Source organism: Ovis aries, chromosome 1, assembly GCF_016772045.2.
Source record: "Ovis aries strain OAR_USU_Benz2616 breed Rambouillet chromosome 1, ARS-UI_Ramb_v3.0, whole genome shotgun sequence".
NCBI lineage: Eukaryota > Metazoa > Chordata > Mammalia > Artiodactyla > Bovidae > Ovis > Ovis aries.
Window position 1 is genome coordinate 59,227,767 of NC_056054.1, and position 19,717 is coordinate 59,247,483.

Sequence of the window (19,717 nt, forward strand, 5' to 3'; positions counted from 1 at the left end):
ATAGAAGGTGAACCCCATATACTTAACAGCTGATCATTCAGCAGAAATTCTACAGACCACAAGGAAATGGCAGGATATATTTTAAAGTACTGAAAGGTAAAACCTACAACCAAGATTACTGTACCCAGCAAAGATATCACTCAAAATTGATGGAGAAATCAAAAGCTTTTCAGCAATCAAAAGTTAAGAGAATTCAGTACCACCAAACCAACTTTACAACAAATGTTAAGGGGACTTATATAGTCAAGAAGTACAAGACAAGAAGCAAGATTTACAAAATCAACCCCAAACAATTAAGAAAATGTCAATAGGAACATATATATCAATAATTACTTTAAATGTAAATGGATTAAATGCTCCAACTGAAAGACACAGACTGGCTGAATGGATATAAAAACAAGACCCATATATATGCTGTCTACAAGAAACCCACTTTACACTTCAAGACACATATAAACTGAAAGTGAGAGGATGGAAAAATATATTCCATGCAAATGGGAAGCAAAAGAAAGCTGAAGCAACAATCCTTATATCAGACAAAACAGACCTTAAAATAAATAAGATTACAAAAGATAAGGAAGGACACTATATGATGATCAAGGGATCAATCAAAGAGGAAGACATAGCAATTGTAAATATCTATGCACCCAACATAGGAGCACCTTAATACAAAAGGCAAACACTAACAGACATTAACAAATTGAAAGATAATAACCATATAATAATCTCAGTAAATGCAGAAAAAGCCTTTGACAGAAGTAAGCACCCATTTATGATTAAAACCTCTCAAAAAATGGGCATAGAAGAAACCTACCTCAACATAGTAAAGGTCATATATGATAAGCCTTCAGCAAACATTATTCTCAATGATAAGAAACTGAAAGCATTCCTGCTAAGATCAGGAACAAGACAAGGGTGTCCCTTCTCACCTCTATTATTCAACATAGTTCTGGAAGTCCTAGCTATAGCAATTAGAGAAGAAAAAGAAATAAAAGGAATACAGATCAGAAAAGAAGCAAAGCTCTCACTATTTTCAGATGACATGCTACTGTACATGGAAAACCCTAAAGATAATATCATAAAATTACTAGAACTAATCAGTGAATTTAGCAAAGTTGCAGGATACAAAATCAATACACAGAAATCACTTGCATTTCTATATACTAACAATGAAAAATCAGAAAGAGATATTAAGGAATCAATCCCATTCACTACTGGAACAAAAAGAATTAAATATCTAGGAATAAACTTACCTAAGGAGACAAAAGAAGTGTACACAGGAAAAACATCTATTTCTGCTTTATTGACTATGCCAAAGCCTTTGACTGTGTGGATCACAATAAACCGTGGAAAATTCTGAAAGAGATGGGAACACCAGACCACATGCCCTGCCTCTTGAGAAACCTATATGCAGGTCAGGAAGCAACAGTTAGAACTGGACATGGAACAACAGACTGATTCTAAATAGGAAAAGGAATATATCAAGGCTGTATATTGTCACCCTGCTTATTTAACTTATATGCAGAGTACATCATGAGAAACGCTGAGCTGGAAGAAACACAAGCTGGAATCAAGATTGCCAGGAGAAATATCAATAACCTCAGATATGCTGATGACACCACCCTTATGGCAGAAAGTGAAGAGGAAGTAAAAAGCAATCTTGAGAAAGAAGAATGAAACAGGAGGAATCAACCTGCCTGACTTCAGGCTCTGCTACAAAGCCACACTCATCAAGACAGTATGGTACTGGTACAAAGACAGAAATATAGATCAATGGAACATAATAGAAATCCCAGAGATAAATCCACACACCTATGGACACCTTAGCTTTGACAAAGGAGGCAAGAATATACAATGGAGAAAAGACAATCTCTTTAACAAGTGGTGCTGGGAAAACTGGTCCACCATTTGTAAAAGAATGAAACTAGAACACTTTCTAACACTATACACAAATCAACTCAAATTGATTAAAGATCTAAACATAAGACCAGAAACTATAAAACTCCTAGAGGAGAACATAGGCAAAACACTCTGACATAAATCACAGCAGGATCCTCTATGACCCACCTCCCAGAATACTGGAAATAAAAGCAAAAATAAACAAATGGGATCTAATTAAAATTAAAAGCTTCTGCACAACAAAGGAAACTATAAGGAAGGTGAAAAAACAGCCTTCAGAATGGGAGAAAATAATAGCAAAAAAAAGCAACTGACAAACAACTAATCTCGAAAATATACAAGCAACTTCTGTAGCTCAATTCCAGAAAAATAAATGACCCAATCAAAAAATGGGCCAAAGAACTAAATAGACATTTCTCCAAAGAAGACATACAGATGGCTAACAAACACATGAAAAGATGCTCAACATCACTCATTATCAGAGAAATGCAAATCAAAACCACAATGAGGTACCATTTCACACCAGTCAGAATGGCTGCGATCCAAAAGTCTGCAAGCAATAAACGCTGGAGAGGGTGTGAAGAAAAGGGAACCCTCTTACACTGTTGGTGGGAATGCAGACTAGTACAGCCACTATGGAGAACAGTGTGGAGATTCCTTAAAAAACTGGAAATAGAACTGCCTTACAACGCAGCAATCCCACTTCTGGGCATACACACCAAGGAAATCAGAACTGAAAGAGACACATGTACCCCAATGTTCATTGCAGCACTGTTTATAATAGCCAGGACATGGAAGCAACCTAGATGTCCATCAGCAGATGAATGGATAAGAAAGCTGTGGTACATATACACAATGGAGTATTACTCAGCCATTAAAAGGAATACATTTGAATCAGTTCTAATGAGATGATGAAACTGGAGCCCGTTATACAGAGTGAAGTAAGCCAGAAAGAAAAACACCAATACAGTATACTAACACATATATATGGAATTTAGAAAGATGGTAATGATAACCCTGTATGCGAGACAGCAAAAGAGACACAGATGTATAGAACAGACTTTTGGACTCTGTAGGAGAGGGTAAGGGTGGGATGATTTGGGAGAATGGCATTGAAACATGTATGCTATCATGTAAGAAATAAATCGCCAGTCTCGGTTTGATACAGGATACCGAATGCTTGGGGCTGGTGCACTAGGATGACCCAGAGAGATGATATGGGAGGGTGGTGGGAGGGGGGTTCAGGATTGAGAACTCATATACACCCGTGACTGATTCATGCCAATGTATGGGAAAACCAATAAGTATTGTAAAGTAAAAATAAATAAATAAATAATAAATAGCAATAAATAAATAAATAAATAAACAAAAAGCCTCTTAATGAAAGTGAAAGAGGAGAGTGAAAAAGCTGGCTTAAAGCTCAACATTCAGAAAATGAATATCATGGCATCTGGTCCCATCACTTCATGGGAAATAGATGGGGAAATAGTGGAAACAGTGTCAGGCTTTATTTTTTGGGCTTCAAAATCACACTTATGGTGATTGCAGCCATGAAATTCAGACATTACTCCTTGGAAGGAAAGTTATGACCAACCTAAATAGCATATTCAAAAGCAGAGATATTACTTTGCCAACAAAGGTCTATCTTGTCAAGGCTATGGTTTTTTCCAGTGGTCATGTATGGATGTGAGAGTTGGACTGTGAAGAAAGCTGAGCACTGAAGAATTGATGCTTTTGAATTGTGATGTTGGAGAAAACTCTTGAGAGTCCCTTGGACTGCAAGGAGATCTTATCAGGCCATCCTAAAGGAGATCAGTTCTGGGTGTTCATTGGAAGGACTGATGCTGAAGCTGAAACTCCAATACTTTCACCACCTCATGCAAAGTGTAGACTCACTGGAAAAGACCCTGATGCTGGGAGGGATTGAGGGCCGGAGGAGAAGGGGACAACAGAGGATGAGATGGCTGGATGCCATCACGGACTCGATGGACGCGAGTCTGAGTGAACTCCAGGAGTTGGTGATGAACAGGGAGGCCTGGCGTGCTGCGATTCATGGGGTTGCAAAGAGTCGGACACGACTGAGCGACTGAAATGAACTGAACTGAAAGGAAAGAAAGAAATCAAAGATGACATAAACAGATGGAGGGATATTCCATATTCCTGGGTAGGAAGAATCTATATTGTGAAAATGCCTATACTACCAAAAAAAATCTACAGATTCAATGTGATCCCTATCAAATTACCAATAGCAATTTTCATGGGACTAAAACAAAAAAATTCACAATTCATGTGGAAACATAAAAGACTCTGAATAGCCAAAGCCGTCTTGAGAAAGAAGAATGGAGTTGAAGGAATCAACCTTCCTTACTTTAGATTGCACTACAAAGCTATAGTCATCAAGACAGTATGCTATTGTCACAGAAACAGAAATATAGACCAATTGAACAAGATAGAAAGCCCAGAAATAAACCCATCCACCTATGGGTACCTTAATTTTGACAAAGGAGGCTATAATATACAATGAGGCAAAGACAGCCTCTTCTTTAAATGGTGCTAGAAAAACTGGACAGCTACATGTAAAATAAAGAAATTAGAACACTTCCTAACACCATACACAAAGATAAACTGAAAATGGATTAAAGACCTAAATGTGAGACCAGAAAATATAAAACTCTTAGAACACTGGATGACATAAATCAAAGGAAGATACTCTATGACCCACCTCCTAGAGTAACAGAAATAAAGATAATAAACAACTGGCAGCTGAATAAACTTAAAAGCTTTTGCACAGCAAAGGAAACTATAAGCAAGATAAAAAGACAGCCCTCAGAATGGGAGAAAGTAATAGCAAATGAAACAACTGACAAAGGATTAATTTCTAAAATATACAAGCAGCTCATACAATTCAATACCAGGAAAACAAACAACCCAATCAAAAAATGGGAGAAAGACCTAAACAGACATTTCTCCAAAGAAGATATACAGATGGCTAACAAACACATGAAAAGATGCTCAACACTGATTGTTACAGAAATGCAAATCAAACCAAAATGAGATATCACCTCACCATGGTCATAATGGCCATTATGAAAAATTTGACAAACAATAAATGGTGAAGAGGGTATGGAGAAAAGGGGACACTTTTGCACTGTTAGTGGGAATGTAAATTAATATAGCCACTATGGAAGACAGTATGGAGATTCCTTTAAAAATTAGGAATGAAACCACTATATGACCTAGGAATCCCACTCCTAGGTATATACCCGGAGGAAACCAGGGTTGAAAAAGACACCTGTGTCTCGTTGTTCATTGCAGCACTATTTACAATAGCTAGAACACAGAAGCAGCCACATGAATGGATAATGACATTGTGGTACATATTCACAATGGAATATTACCCAGCCATAGAAAGGAATACATTTGAGTCAGTTCTGATGAGATGGATGAATCTAGAGTCTATTATACACAGTGAAGCGAGCCAGAAAGTGAAAGATACATATATTCCATCACACGTATATGGAATCCAGAAAAATGATACTGTAGAATTTATTTACAGGGCAGCAGTGGAGAAACAGACACAGAATAGACTTGTGAACATGGGGAGAGGGAAGGACAGGATGAGATGTATGGAAAGAGCAACATGGAAACTTACATTACCAACTGTAAAATAGATAGCCAATGGGAATTTGCTGTAAGGCTCAGAAAACTCAAACAGGGGCTCTGTATCAATCTAGGGGAGTGGGATGAGGAGGGCGATGGGAGGAGGGTTCACAAGGGAGGGGATATATATATACCTATGGCTGATTCATGTTGAGGTTTGACAGAAAACAATGAAGTTCTGTAAAACAATTATCCTTCAGTTAAAAAAACAGTTAAAGATTCATTTAGGAAGATAATGAACTTGGGAATGGAGGCAACAAGACGCATTGCAAGGATATATGTATGATTTCTGAAATGATAAACATCTTAACAGATTTCGTGCATTATGCCATATTTAGAATTATGTTCATTGTGAAAATAGCAGTTTTTAACTGGTGCTAAAAATGGTAGAGTACTGTACCCGAAGAAAGAGGTTACATGCAGGGAGGAATATTATATCTATTAAAATAATTTTATTTCATGAGCCTTTGAGAACAATAATGAATGAAGTTTAGCAGTTCATAGTCTAATCATTATTGAAGAGGTTAGCATTCTTCATCTGAGATTTCTTAAACAAAGTGTTAAAATTATTGGGAATTTTCTTTTGTTTTGATTTTGATTGACATGAATGTGCGGGAAGATATGGGACCCACATCTGTCATCATATTTCCCTCTGTGCTCAGAACTATTGTGGATTTCACTGAGAGCTTCATGGAGAGATAGAGTCCTTGAGTTTTAAAAAAACTTTAAATGGAAATTTAGACATGCTATCGTGGTTCATCTAGCAAAGTTCATTACTGGTTCATTACTTGTAGCAAAGTAATGCTCAAAATCCTCCAAGCCAGGCTTAAACAGTATATGATCCATGAACTTCCAGATGTTCAAGCTGGATTTAGAAAATGCAGAGGAACTGGACATCAAATTATCAACATCCATTGGATCACAGAAAAAGCAAGAGAGTTACAGAAAAATACCTACTTCTGCTGTATTGACTGTGCCAAAGACTTTGACTGCATGGATCACAACAAACTGGAAAATTCTTAAAGAGATAGGAATACCAGACCACCTGACCTGCCTCCTCAGAAATCTGTATGCGGGTCAAGAAGCAACAGACCTGGACATGGAACAGCAGACTGGTTCCAAATATGAAAAGGAGTATGTCAAGGCTGTATATTGTCTCCTTGCTTATTTAATTTATATGCAGAGTACATCATGAGAAATGGTGGGCTGGATGAAGCACAAGCTGGAATCAAAATTGCCAGGAAAATGTCAGTAACCTCAGATATGCAGATGACACCACCGTATGGAAGAAAGTGAAGAAGAACTAAAGAGCCTCTTGATGAAAGTTAAAGAGAGAATGAAAAAGTTGACTTAAAACTCAACGTTCATAAAAGTAAGATCATGACATCTGGTCCCATCACTTCATGGCAAATAAATGGGGGAACAATGGAAACTGTGAGAAACTTTTTTTTTTTGGGGGGGGGAACTCCAAGATCACTGCAGATGGTGACTGCAGCCATGAAATTAAAAGATGCTTGCTCCTAGGAAGAAAAGTTATGACCAACCTAGACAGCATATTAAAAAGCAGAGACATTACTTTGCCAACACAGGTCCATTTAGTCAAAGCTATGGTTCTTCCAGTAGTCATGTATGTATGAGAGTTGGACTATAAAGAAAGCTGAGTACCAAAGAATTGATGCTTTTGAACTGTGGTGTTGGAGAAGGCTCTTAAGAGTCCCTTGGACTGCAAGGAGATCAAACCAGTCAATCCCAAAGAAAGTGAATCCTGAATATTCATTGGAAGGACTGATGCTGAAGCTGAAGTTCCAATATTTTGGCCACCTGATGTGAAGAACTGACTCATTGGAAAAGATCCTGATTCTGGGAAAGATTAAAGGCAGGAGGAGAAGGGGACAAAGAGGATGAGACGATGGGATGGCATCACCAACTCAATGGACATGAATTTGAGTAAGCTCTGGGAGTTGGTAATGGACAGGGAAGGTAGCCTTGCTGCAGTCCATGGGGTCACAAAGAGTCAGATATGACTAGTGACTGAACTGAACTCATTTTGGTTCTTCACCTGGCAAATAAAGTTGAAATTCAGTTTTTTGGTATCCCAGGAAAGGAGTATGTTTTCTAACAGAACATCAGGATATTTTCTTGAATTAGATAAGATCAAAATTTTTAAAAAGTGACCTGATAAAATAAACTTTCTGATAACACTTTAAAAACCTTGTAGAGCTGTTTTTCTAAGGAAAAATCAGCCTACTCTTTTAGACATACTCTATTCTGTCTAGACTTTTGGACAGAACTTGGCAAAAGATAAATGTTAAAAACAAAATTAAAGAGACTTTTATTTTTAAATCCACTTACCAATGGCCATCAATGGATGCTATGGGAAAGAAATATACAGGGAACAGAATATTTCTTGATGAAAAGACATCACCCTTTGTATTGCTTACAAGCTGCAGTGGGACAATAAGGCATCATGTGAAACCTAGATTTTAGTCTTGTTTAAAAAAATTGAAAATTGTTGCAGACAATTAGAAGAGTTTGAATATGAATTAATTTATAGGAATTGAGTGTAATGATATCTAAATATCAAATTACAGTTTGGACAAGTTGCTTGTAGCTATGATTTGTGTTAATCTGTAGTGTGCTCTGTGTGTGTGGATGATAGCAGAAGTAGTGGGAACAGCAGGTAAGGGTAGAGAATCTTTCTGAAGGGCTGCATTAGAATCATGTACCCTGTAGGAGAGTTTAACAAGCAAAGAAGAGATGTTAAGCATGCAAAACAAATATTTACTACACCATTTCTATTTTTTAGCCTCTGTTTTCTGGAATTTATTCTTACCCCTTTTCAGAGACCATTTTTCCTAGACCCTGTTTCTCTAAGGATCCTCATCTTTTCTTGGGAGTGGCCAGATGAAAATTCAAAGACTTCTATTCCTCTTTTATGTAGAAGAGTAATAAGCTTTCAGACCATCTTTCACAACCAAAAAGGATCGTTAAGGTATTTCTTAAGGATAAGAAAGCTGTGGTACATATACACAATGGAGTATTACTCAGCCGTTAAAAAGAATTCATTTGAATCAGTTCTGATGAGATGGATGAATCTGGAGCCGATTATACAGAGTGAAGTAAGCCAGAAAGAAAAACACCAATACAGTATACTAACACATATATATGGAATTTAGGAAGATGGCAATGACGACCCTGTATGCAAGACAGGGAAAGAGACACAGATGTGTATAACGGACTTTTGGACTCAGAGGGAGAGGGAGAGGGTGGGATGATTTGGGAGAATGACATTCTAACATGTATACTATCATGTGAATTGAATTGCCAGTCTATGTCTGACGCAGGATGCAGCATGCTTGGGGCTGGTGCATGGGGATGACCCAGAAGGATGTTATGGGGAGGGAGGTGGGAGGGGGGTTCATGTTTGGGAATGCATGTAAGAATTAAAGTTTTTAAAATTTAAAAAATAAAAAACTAAAAAACTAAAAAAAAAAAAGAAAATAATTAAGAAAAATAAAAGTAAAAAGAAAGCTTCTGTCTTGTATTTTCATCTTTAGTATTAATAGCATAAAAAGCAAGAAGAAGCTTTGAAATTTGAACCTTTCTTAAAAGTAACACCCTCTTAGGGTAGAGGATAGAGGGCATAAAATCCTTCCTTTCTTTGTCTAATAAAAATCCTACATTTTGAGACTTCTCCTTCCTCCTCCCACATCCTTAGAAATTGTATACTGCTTATTACCTGTGATTCATAAATACTGATTCCCTGGTGGCTCAGGTGGTAAAGAATCCGCCTGCAGTGTGGGAGACCTGGGTTCTATCCCTGGGCAAGGAAGATCCCCTGGAGAAGGGAAAGGCTACCCACTCCAGTATTCTTGCCTGGAGAATTCCATGGACAGAGGAGGCTGGCGAGCTATATAGTTCATGGGGTCGCAAAGAGTTGGACATGACTGAATGACTAAGCACAGAATAAATACTGCATGAATTTCCAGTTTCTGGGCTCTCCTTCACACTACTGTATTTGGTGAATGGACTGCTTTTTCATCTGTCTCTCGGCTTAACCCTTCTTCTCTTCTTCTGTTTATTGGCATTTCACTTGTCAGGCACTATAAGTTCTTTTTCAATAAATACTAAGATCGTAGAGGCCCAAAACAAGGCATAGTCATGGGTGGTGTTGCTAGGTGTAAAAAATATAGGCAATGAAAATCTAGACTGGTTCTGGGTCACCAGGACAAAGAGCTGTTATTGTCACTGTACAAGTCTCCAGTGAACTGAAAGGTCTGGATTTTTAGAATCATGTGGCTACATAGTCATGACATACAGTGAAACATTCTCCTTTCCACATTTTTGGAAATACAATTTCTTAAATTGTTCTATTGTATGCTATTTTGTCATACATGAGAAAATAATTGGTTCTTTATTAATCTGTTACTAAAAAGCTTGTTACACCATGAAAATCTGTCTTCCATTCTACCTCACAATATCCCTGACAAGTAAATGTCATTAGCATTATCCTTTGCATGGGTGAAGAAGCTAAGAATCAGAGAGGCATGGGCTTACAGATCACACTGGTGACAGAGTTAGGCACAAGCTCCAGGTTTCCTGCCTCTGGTTTTCTGTTATTGCATAATGTTACAGCATGATGTTAGATTTTATTTGCAATGTTATCTTTATGCTTGCACATGTCTCATTCTATTACATTCCCCAGCCTCAATCTCAAGTGGGGTCACTTGACCCCATTTACTGCAGTGGGAGGAAGACAGAAGCAAGACTCTCTCTGTTTTCTGACCACCCTGACTTACTGCTCCTGAGAGCTCCTGAGAGTTCATGAGAATCTGCTCTCTGACCTTGTAGGGAAAAGAATCAAAGTCCCTATTGTCACTAAAACTTCTTGTCATTCTTTCTTTTACTTGAAAGATCTTTCCTAATGAAATAAATTTTCAAGCTGGCAAAAGAACCTTGAGTTGTAATGAAAAATATAACGTGATTCAGTTCAGTTTTTGATCAGTCGTGTCTGACTCTTTGTGACCCCATGGACTGCAGCATGCCCTGTCCATGACCAACTCCTGGAGCTTGCTCAAACTCATGTCCATCTAGTCAGTGATGCCATCCAAACATCTTATCCTCTATCATCTCCTCCTGCCTTCAGTTTTTCCTAGCCTCAGGGCTTTTTTCCAGTGAGTCAGTTCTTTGCATCAGGTGGCCAAAGTATTGGAGCTTCAGCTTCAGCATCAGTTCTTCCAATGAACATATAGGACTGATTTCCTTTAGGATTGACTGGTTTGCAGTCAATGGACTGCAGACCATGGACTCTCAAGAGTCTTTTCCAATACCACATTTCAAAAGCATGAATTCTTTGGCACTCAGCTTTCTTTATGGTCCAAATCTCACATCCATACATGACTACTGGAAAAACCATAGCTTTGACTAGACAGATCTTTGTCGACAAAGTAATATCTCTGAGTTTTAATATGTTGTCTGAGTTTTCTTCAAAGGAACAAGTATCTTTTAATTTCATGGTTGCAGTCACCATCTGCAGTGATTTTGGAGCCCAAGAAAATAAAGTCTGTTACTTTTATATGATAACTGTAAATCTTTACTCTTCTACTACCTTAATTTACTTTAACCCATCAAAGAGTCCTAACATGCATGCCATAGCAGCATTTTTGTCCATCTCATGCTAGGATCAGCACTATTGAACTCATCTCAGAAGGTACTCTTGCTTGGCAAATCCCATGGATGGAGGAGCCTGGTAGGCTGCAGTCCATGGGGTTGCTAAGAGTAGAACACGACTAAGCGACTTCACTTTCACTTTTCACTTTCATGCATTGGAGAAGGCAATGGCAACCCACTCCAGTGTTCTTGCCTGGAGAATCCCAGGGACGGGGGACCCTGGTGGGCTGCCATCTATGGAGTTGCACAGAGTCGGACACGACTGAAACGACATAGCAGCCGCAGCAGCAGCAGCAGCAGCAGCAGCAGCAGCAGCAGCAGCAGCAGCAGAAGGTAAAAGCTAGGATTCCTATAATTGGTTTCAAAGAGTTGAGGATATCTTCTCTTAGTGCTTCTTTTGAACTTGCCACTGTCTCTGGCCTTTAATGAGTCAAAATAAGCAAAGAGTTTTGAGTTCCAGTGAAGTTCTCAATACTGCGAATGTATGTACAAAAGAAGTGTGAAATTGTGACTGTCTTTAAGAAATTTTCAGCCTCTGTTGGAAAACAAAATTAACTGTAAAAAGAAAAAATCAGACAGGAAAATATGCAACAGCTCAGTCATAAGATGGTAAACTGTGCAAATGCCTAGAAAATGGAAGAAATATGGTAGTGACCAGAGTTTGGAGAAGGATAGTGATGAGCAAAAAGGAAAAATAACTTATGTGTAAAGCTTCTTACTAGGTAAATTAGGAATTTAGTGCTGAAAGTGAAAGTGAAGTCGCTCAGTCATGTCCAACTCTTTGCGATCCCATGGACTGTAGCCCACTAGGCTCCTCCTTCTATGGGATTCTCCAGGCAAGAATACTGCAGTGGGTTGCCGTTTTCTTCTCCAGGGGATCTTCTCGACCCAGGGATCGAACCCAGGTCTCCCGCATTGTAGGCAGATGCTTTCACCTCTGAGCCACCAAGGAATGGTACTGGGGAGTTAAATGTGAATACAAAGAGATGCAGTTAACTTCTCTGAGAGCTTGTAGGATGAGAAAACTATTACTGCGTGTTCCTGCATGCACTATTACTATATGATCACAATGTCTGGATTTTCTTTGTGGCCTCCACAGACACTCTGTATATAATTTTCATCGGTTCAGAAGTGCTAACGAGTCTAGTTGCAGCAATATTTATTCCTTTAAGAAAGAGCAAAGTAAGCAAAAACTTACAGATCTTTCTCTCCAACTCGTTCTCAGTGACCTTCTTATAATTTGATGTCAGTGCCAACTGAAACTGTCAATGTCTTTGAAACAAGCAACTTTAACTATTTGTATGACTACTGTTAGAGAGAAGCCTGATAGACATTATTAAACCTATCCATCTCAGGAGATAAGGGGGGAAGCTATATTCAAAATATCTTTGGAGAAACTAAACATGTAATCCTAGAAACTGACATTTAAGCATTCAAAAGACAGAATACACTTCTATATATGTCCTTCAAAATTTTTATAAGTCCTCAGATATATGTTGGTAGCATACTTCAAAAAATTTAGACCATTTTGGTCAATGGACCAAACTTTCACTGATGAACTGAAGAGGTTTTATGCTTCTAATAATAATACAACACTTTGGACTTCTGATAATCCTTTCATCTGTGGAGTTTAAGGCACATTAAATGAAAAATAGAAATAGAGGAAATGGAAGTAATGATAGCACAGTTAAAGCAAGTGGAGACATATTCTATATAGACCAAGGTCAAAAATTTCCGAAGTGGTAACAATAATGTAACTGTTTAGTTCCTGATCTCATACACAAATGTAACAGCTCCTGCAGACTGCAACAGAAAATCAAGTGTAGAAATTGAAACTACAAAAATATTCCCCCGAAGAACCTCTGACTTACTAAAGCCCTTTAGGGCAGAGTGTTATATCTTTGAACTCTAGTACAATATCTTGTCTATTCACTAGTGAAGTTTTGGATATTACTGTCCAAACAGTTACAGGAAAAAATCTACACCAAGTTAGCATGATTTAACACCAAAGCCTCCATGGGGACAATTACACAGAAATGCTGACAGAATTCAGCCACAAAGAATAAAGATGATTTCCCAAAGTGTTTTATGAATTTCTGTAAAATTTTAACACTCATTATGACTAGAATTGTATGTAGTTAAACACTTAGGAAAGACTGTCCACTGTTACCCTTCATGGAAATTCAAAACAAATTTACTCACATTTTTATACCTTCCCCATTCCCAAATACTTAGTGACATATTTTGAGACACCTGTGTTTTTTAAGAACATAGTTTAGGAAAAGTGAAGTGGTAGAAATAAAATTCCTCCAGGCAATAAATGATCTACTTTTGATGTCAACCACTAGAGTTATGACTATGAATAAAATATTTAGGTTGTTTAAACCTCTGTTTATTTGCCAATAAAGTAAAGATTTTTGTAGATAATGTAATCTTCTCTTCTTTCTGATAATAAAATTCAGTGACACTCTTTGAAGAATTCATTTGGAGCATAACATCTAGAAATACACCTTGTGCTAAATTCACAAGAATTTATAAGAAAGTTGAATTTATAGGGAAAAAATACCTTTAGTATAATGATCCAGACTTACCTTGACTCTTGTTCAGGTGGAATTCCTTACTTTTGCAAAGAAAAAGTTCATCAATTTTTCTGTTTCCTCATAAGTGGAAGTGTTAATCAGTCAGTCATGTCTGACTCTTTGCAACTGCATGGACTATAGCCTGCTAGGTTCTTCTGTCCATGGAATCCTCCAGGCAAGAATGCTGGAGTGGATTGCCATTTCCTTCTCCAGGGTGTCTTCCTGACCTAGGGATTGAACCCAGATCTCCCACATTGCAGACAGATTAGCCTCCAGGGAAGCTCCATAAATAAATACCTTATTAAATATTTTTTCCACAACAATAAATTTGCACAATAATTTGGTGAAATGCAAGATTTAGATGATGGCACTTTCCATGGAAGACCAATATGTTCCATCTGAAAAGTGTCCCCAGCACTTAGAACTTTCCATTTAATTTCTAGGCATCAGCAACAAAGCCATTAGCTAATTCATCAGTGTATCAACAGCACATGTTATCTTTCCTGAGAAAGCTGTTATAGAATATGGTAATTCTACAAAGTCCCAAGTGCCTTTTTTGCCGCTTCAGCTTCCTCTTCTGCTCACTCATCCAAGGTTAAAAAATGTATTCAGAGTTGCAAAATTAAGAAGAAAATATACTCAAATGATGTTTTGTAGTCACCCAAACAGCAATCTATAATAGAAATTTCAAAAAGTGTTATTGGACATTTTACAGATACATTAAGAAAATATGTGTGTATTTATACTCAATCTAGATAAAGTATACACTACTATAGTAGTTATAAGTGTTCAGTTTAGTTCAGTTCAGTTCAGTCACTCAGTCGTGTCCAACTCTGTGACCCCATGAATCTCAGCATGCCAGGCCTCCCTGTTCATCACCAACCCCCAGAGTTCACTCAGACTTACGTCCATCGAGTCAGTGATGCCATCCAGCCATCTCATCCTCTGTCGTCCCCTTCTCCTCCTGCCCCCAATCCCTCCCAGCATCAGAATCTTTTCCAATCAGTCAACTCTACGCATGAGGTGGCCAAAGTACTGGAGTTTCAGCTTTAGCATCATTCCTTCCAAACAAATCCCAGGGTTGATCTCCTTCAGAATGGACTTGTTAGTATACCTCAAATCACCAGAGAACATTTAAAATGCAAACACAGTGTCCAAGAGGATCTATAGAATCAGATTCTCTGAAGATGAGATCTGGGGATCTACTCTGTAAAGTTCCTCAGATAGATTACTCTAGGTTTACTAGCACTAGTGTTCAGACTAGTGATTGATATAGTAGAAAGAATGGTGCTCCCTGCAAGAATGCAGTGATAATTTTAGAAATAGTTATAGTTCTATCTTGTTTATGGATCAGTGTGCAAATTCTAAGAATGATTTAGAGCAACTATTGGCAATCTATAGCCAGCTAGCTATGCCATAGGCTGGTTGTTGATATTAGTTATAATTCCTTCAGAATTAAACACTTTAGCTTTTTGTTTAAGCATCTTTTGTGGTTATAGTATATGTAACTGTTAGTAAAAAAATGCCAGCCCAATTTTGCAAAAGGAATACTAACATCTTTAAATATAAGAATTCATACTGAACAGAATAATATATACATCAAAAAGACAATAAAGGAATACATTTAAGTCTCTCTGATGATGATTCATTTGTTGTTGTTCAGTTGCTAAGCTGTGTCTCATTTTTGTGATTCCAAGGACTGCAGTACACCAGGCTCCTTTGTCCTATACTATTTCTTGGGGTTTACTTAAACTCATGTCCACTGAGCCAGTGATGCCATCCAACCATCTCATCATCTGTCACCCTCTTCTCCACCTGCCCTCAATATTTCCGAGAAGCAGGGTCTTTTCCAATGAATCAAGTCTTTGCATCTGATGGCCAAAGTATTAGAGCTTGAGTATCAGTTCCTCCAATAAATATGCAGAGCTGATTCCTTTGGGATCGACTGGTTTGATAACTTTGCAGTCCAAGGGACTCTCAAGAGTCTTCTCCAACACAACAGTTCAAAAGCATCAATTCTTCACTGCTCAGCCTTCTTTTATGGTCCAACTCTCACATCCGTATGTGACTACTGGAAAAACCATAGCTTTGATTACATGGATCTTTGTTGGCAAAGTAATATCTCTGCTGTTTAATATGCTAAGTTTGTCACAACTTTTCTTTCAAGGAGCCAGTATCTAATTTTATGGATGTAGCCACTGTCCACAGTGATTTTGGAGCCCAAGAAAACAAAATCTACCACTGTTTCCAATTTTTCCCCATCTATTTGTCATGAAGAGATGTATTCTATGATCTTCGTTTTTTGAATGTTGAGTTTTAAGAAGTTTTTTCATTCACCTTTTTCATTTTCATCAAGAGGGTCTTTAGTTCCTCTTTCCTTTCTGCCATTAGGGTATTTTCATCTGCATATCTGAGGTTATTGATATTTCTCCCAGCAGTCTTGATTCCAGCTTGTGCTTCATCCAGCCTGGCATTTTCCCTGATGTTCTCTGCATAGTAGTTAAATAAGCAGGGTGACAATTTACTGCCATGATGTACTCCTTTCTCAATTTTCAATCAGTCCATTTTCCATGTCTGGTTCTAACTGTTGCTTCTTAACTTGCATCCAACTTTTTCAGAAGGCAGGTAAAATGGTCTGGGATTCCCATCTCTTGAAGAATTTTCCACAACTTGTTTGATCCACGCAGTCAAAGGCTTTAGAGTAGTCAATGAGGCAGGAGTGGTTGTTTATTCTGGAATCCTCTTGCTTTTTCTGTGGTCCAGTGGATGTTGGCAATTTGATCTCTAATTCCTCTGCCTTTTCTAAATCTATCTTGTATATCTGGAAGTTCTCAGTTCTCACATTGCTGAAGACTAGCTTGAATGATTTTGAGCATTACCTTACTAGCATGTGAAATAAGCATAATTTTGTAGTAGTTTGAACATTTTTTTGGCATTGTGGTTCTTTGGGATTGAAATAAGAACAGAATCTTTCCCGTCATGTGGCCACTGATAAGTTTTCCAAATTTGCTGGCATATTGAGTGCAGCACTTTCACTACTTCATCTTTTAGGATTCGAAATAGCTCAGCTGGAATTCCATCACCTCCACTAGCTTTGTTCATAGTAATGCTTCCTGAAGCCCACTTGCCTTCACAGTCCAGGATGTCTGGCTCTAGATGAGTGATCACACTATCATGGTTATCTCAGTCATTAAGAACTTTTTTGTACAGTTCTTCTGTTTATTCTTGCTACCTCTTCTTAATCTCTTCTGCTTTTGTTAAGTCCTTGCTGTTTCTGTCCTTTATTGTGCCCATCTTTGCATGAAATGTTCCCTTGGTATCTCTAATTGTCTTGAAGAGATCTCTAGTCTTTCCCATTCTATTGTTTTCCTCTATTTCTTTGTATCATTCTCTTAAGACTTTCTTATCTCTCTTGGCTATTCTTTTGAAGTCTGCATTCAGTTGGGTATACCTTTCCCTTTCTCCTTTTTCTTTTACTTTTCTTATTTTCTCAGCTATTTGTAAGGCCTTCTCAGGTGACTGTTTTGCCTTCTTACATTTCTTTTCCTTTTGGATGGCTTTAGCCATCACCTCCTGTACCATGTGACAAACCTCCATCCTAGTTCTTCATACACTCTTTCTCCCAGATCTAATCCCTGGAATTTATTTGTTATGTCCACTGTGTAAAAATAAGGGATTTGTTTTAGGTCATGTCTGAATGGTCTAGTGGATTTCCCTATTTTCTTCAATTTAAGCCTGAATTTTGTGATAAAGAGCTCACGATCTGAGCCACAGTCAGCTCCAGGTCTTGCTTTTGCTGACTATATAGAGCTTCTCCATCTTCAGTTGCAAAGAATATAATCAATCTGATCTCAGTATTGACTATCTGGTGATGTCCATGTGGAGACTTATCTTCTTGTGTGATGACTCATATGCCCTTGTGTAACTCATGTGAATCCCTCTGATGATCAGTGTGTTTATCAGTTGAGTGAGAAATGTATGGAACAGCCAGGAGGAGAGAGTAAGAAGAAGGAGGTGACTGAAGTTGCTTCTTCAAAGGAAAGTGCAGTAAATATTTATTGAATGCTTATTATAAAATACCAAACTTATTTCTTGGTACTTCTACACATAGCATTGTATCAGCCTTATAAGAACACTGATAAATATTTATCAATATTGATGAGTAGTAAACTAATCAAGAGATCCAGAGATGGCAGATTGAATATATATATTTACAGTGATGTCCCTGAAACCCTACTAATATGATAGTAAATGATATGAGAAGCAAAATAGACAACCTTGAAGTTTAGAAACTAGAAAGCAAATGAGAGTGGCAACTGACTTGGCAGATCCTAGAAAATTATATCGCAAATTAGGAGTGACAAATTTTAATAAAGAGGGCTTTCCTCATTGCTTGATTGGTAAGGAATCTACCTACAATGCAGGAGACCTTGGTTCAGTTCCTGGGTCAGAAAGACCCCCTGAAGGAGGAAATGGCAACCCACTGCAGTATTCTTGCTCAGAGAATCCTGTGGACAGAGGGGGCTGGCACAATCTATTTATGTTACAGAACCTATAAAAGCCACACGAATTGGCTATTACACTTACTTCTGGAAGAGTATAGTAGACTGGTGCTAAAAATGGTTATTGGTTGAAAACTCATCACGAAGTGTTTCAGTTCAGTTCAGTCTCAGTTCAGTCTCTCAGTCATGTCCGAATCTTTGTGACCCCATGAAGTACAGCATGCCAGGCCTCCCTGTCCATCATCAACAGCCTGAGTTCACTCAAACTCATGTCCATCGAGTTGGTGATGCCATACAGTCATCTCATCCTCTGTCGTCCCCTTCTCCCCCTGCCCCCAATTCCTCCCAGCATCAGAGTCTTTTCCAATGAGTCAACTCTTCCCATGAGGTGGCCAAAGTGTTGCAGTTTCAGCTTCAACATCAGTCCTTCCAATGGACACCAGGGACTGATCTTCTTTAGGATGGACTAGTTGGATCTCCTTGCAGTCCAAGGGACTCTAAAGAGTCTTTTCCAACACCACAGTTCAAATGCATCAATTCTTCAGCACTCAGCATTCATCGCAGTCCAACTCTCACATCCATACATAACCACTGAAAAAACCACAGCCTTGACTAGACACACCTTTGTTGGCAAAGTAATATCTCTGCTTTTGAATATGCTATCTAGGTTGGTCATAACTTTCCTTCCAAGAAGTAGGCTTCTTTTAATTTCATGGCTGCAATCACCATCTGCAGTGACTTTAGAGCCCCCCAAAATAAAGTCTGACACTGTTTCTACTGTTTCCCCATCTATTTCCAATGAGGTGATGGGACCAGATGCAATGATCTTAGTTTTCTGAATGTTGAGGTTTAAGCCAACTTTTTCACTCTCCTCTTTCACTTTCATCAAGAGGCTTATTTTCTCTTCACTTTCTACTGTAAGGGTGGTGTCTTCTGCATAGCTGAGGTTGTTGATACTTCTTCTGGCAATCTTGATTCCAGCTTGTGCTTCTTCCAGCCCAGCATTTCTCATGATGTACTCTGCATATAAGTTAAATAAGCAGGGTGACAAAATACAGCCTTAACGCACTCCTTTGCCTATTTGGAATCAGTCTGTTGTTCCATGTCCAGTTCTAACTGTGGCTTCCTGACCTTGCATATAGGTTTCTCAAGAGGCAGATCAGGTGGTCTGATATTCCCATCTCTTTCAGAATTTTCCATGGTTTATTGTGATCCACACAGTCAAAGGCTTTGGCATAGTCAATAAAGCAGAAATAGATGTTTTTCTGGAACTCTCTTGCTTTTTCCATGATCGAGCTGATGTTGGCAATTTGATCTCTGGTTCCTCTGCCTTTTCTAAAACCAGCTTGAACATCAGGATGTTCACAGTTCACATATTGCTGAAGCCTGGCTTGGAGAATTTTGAAC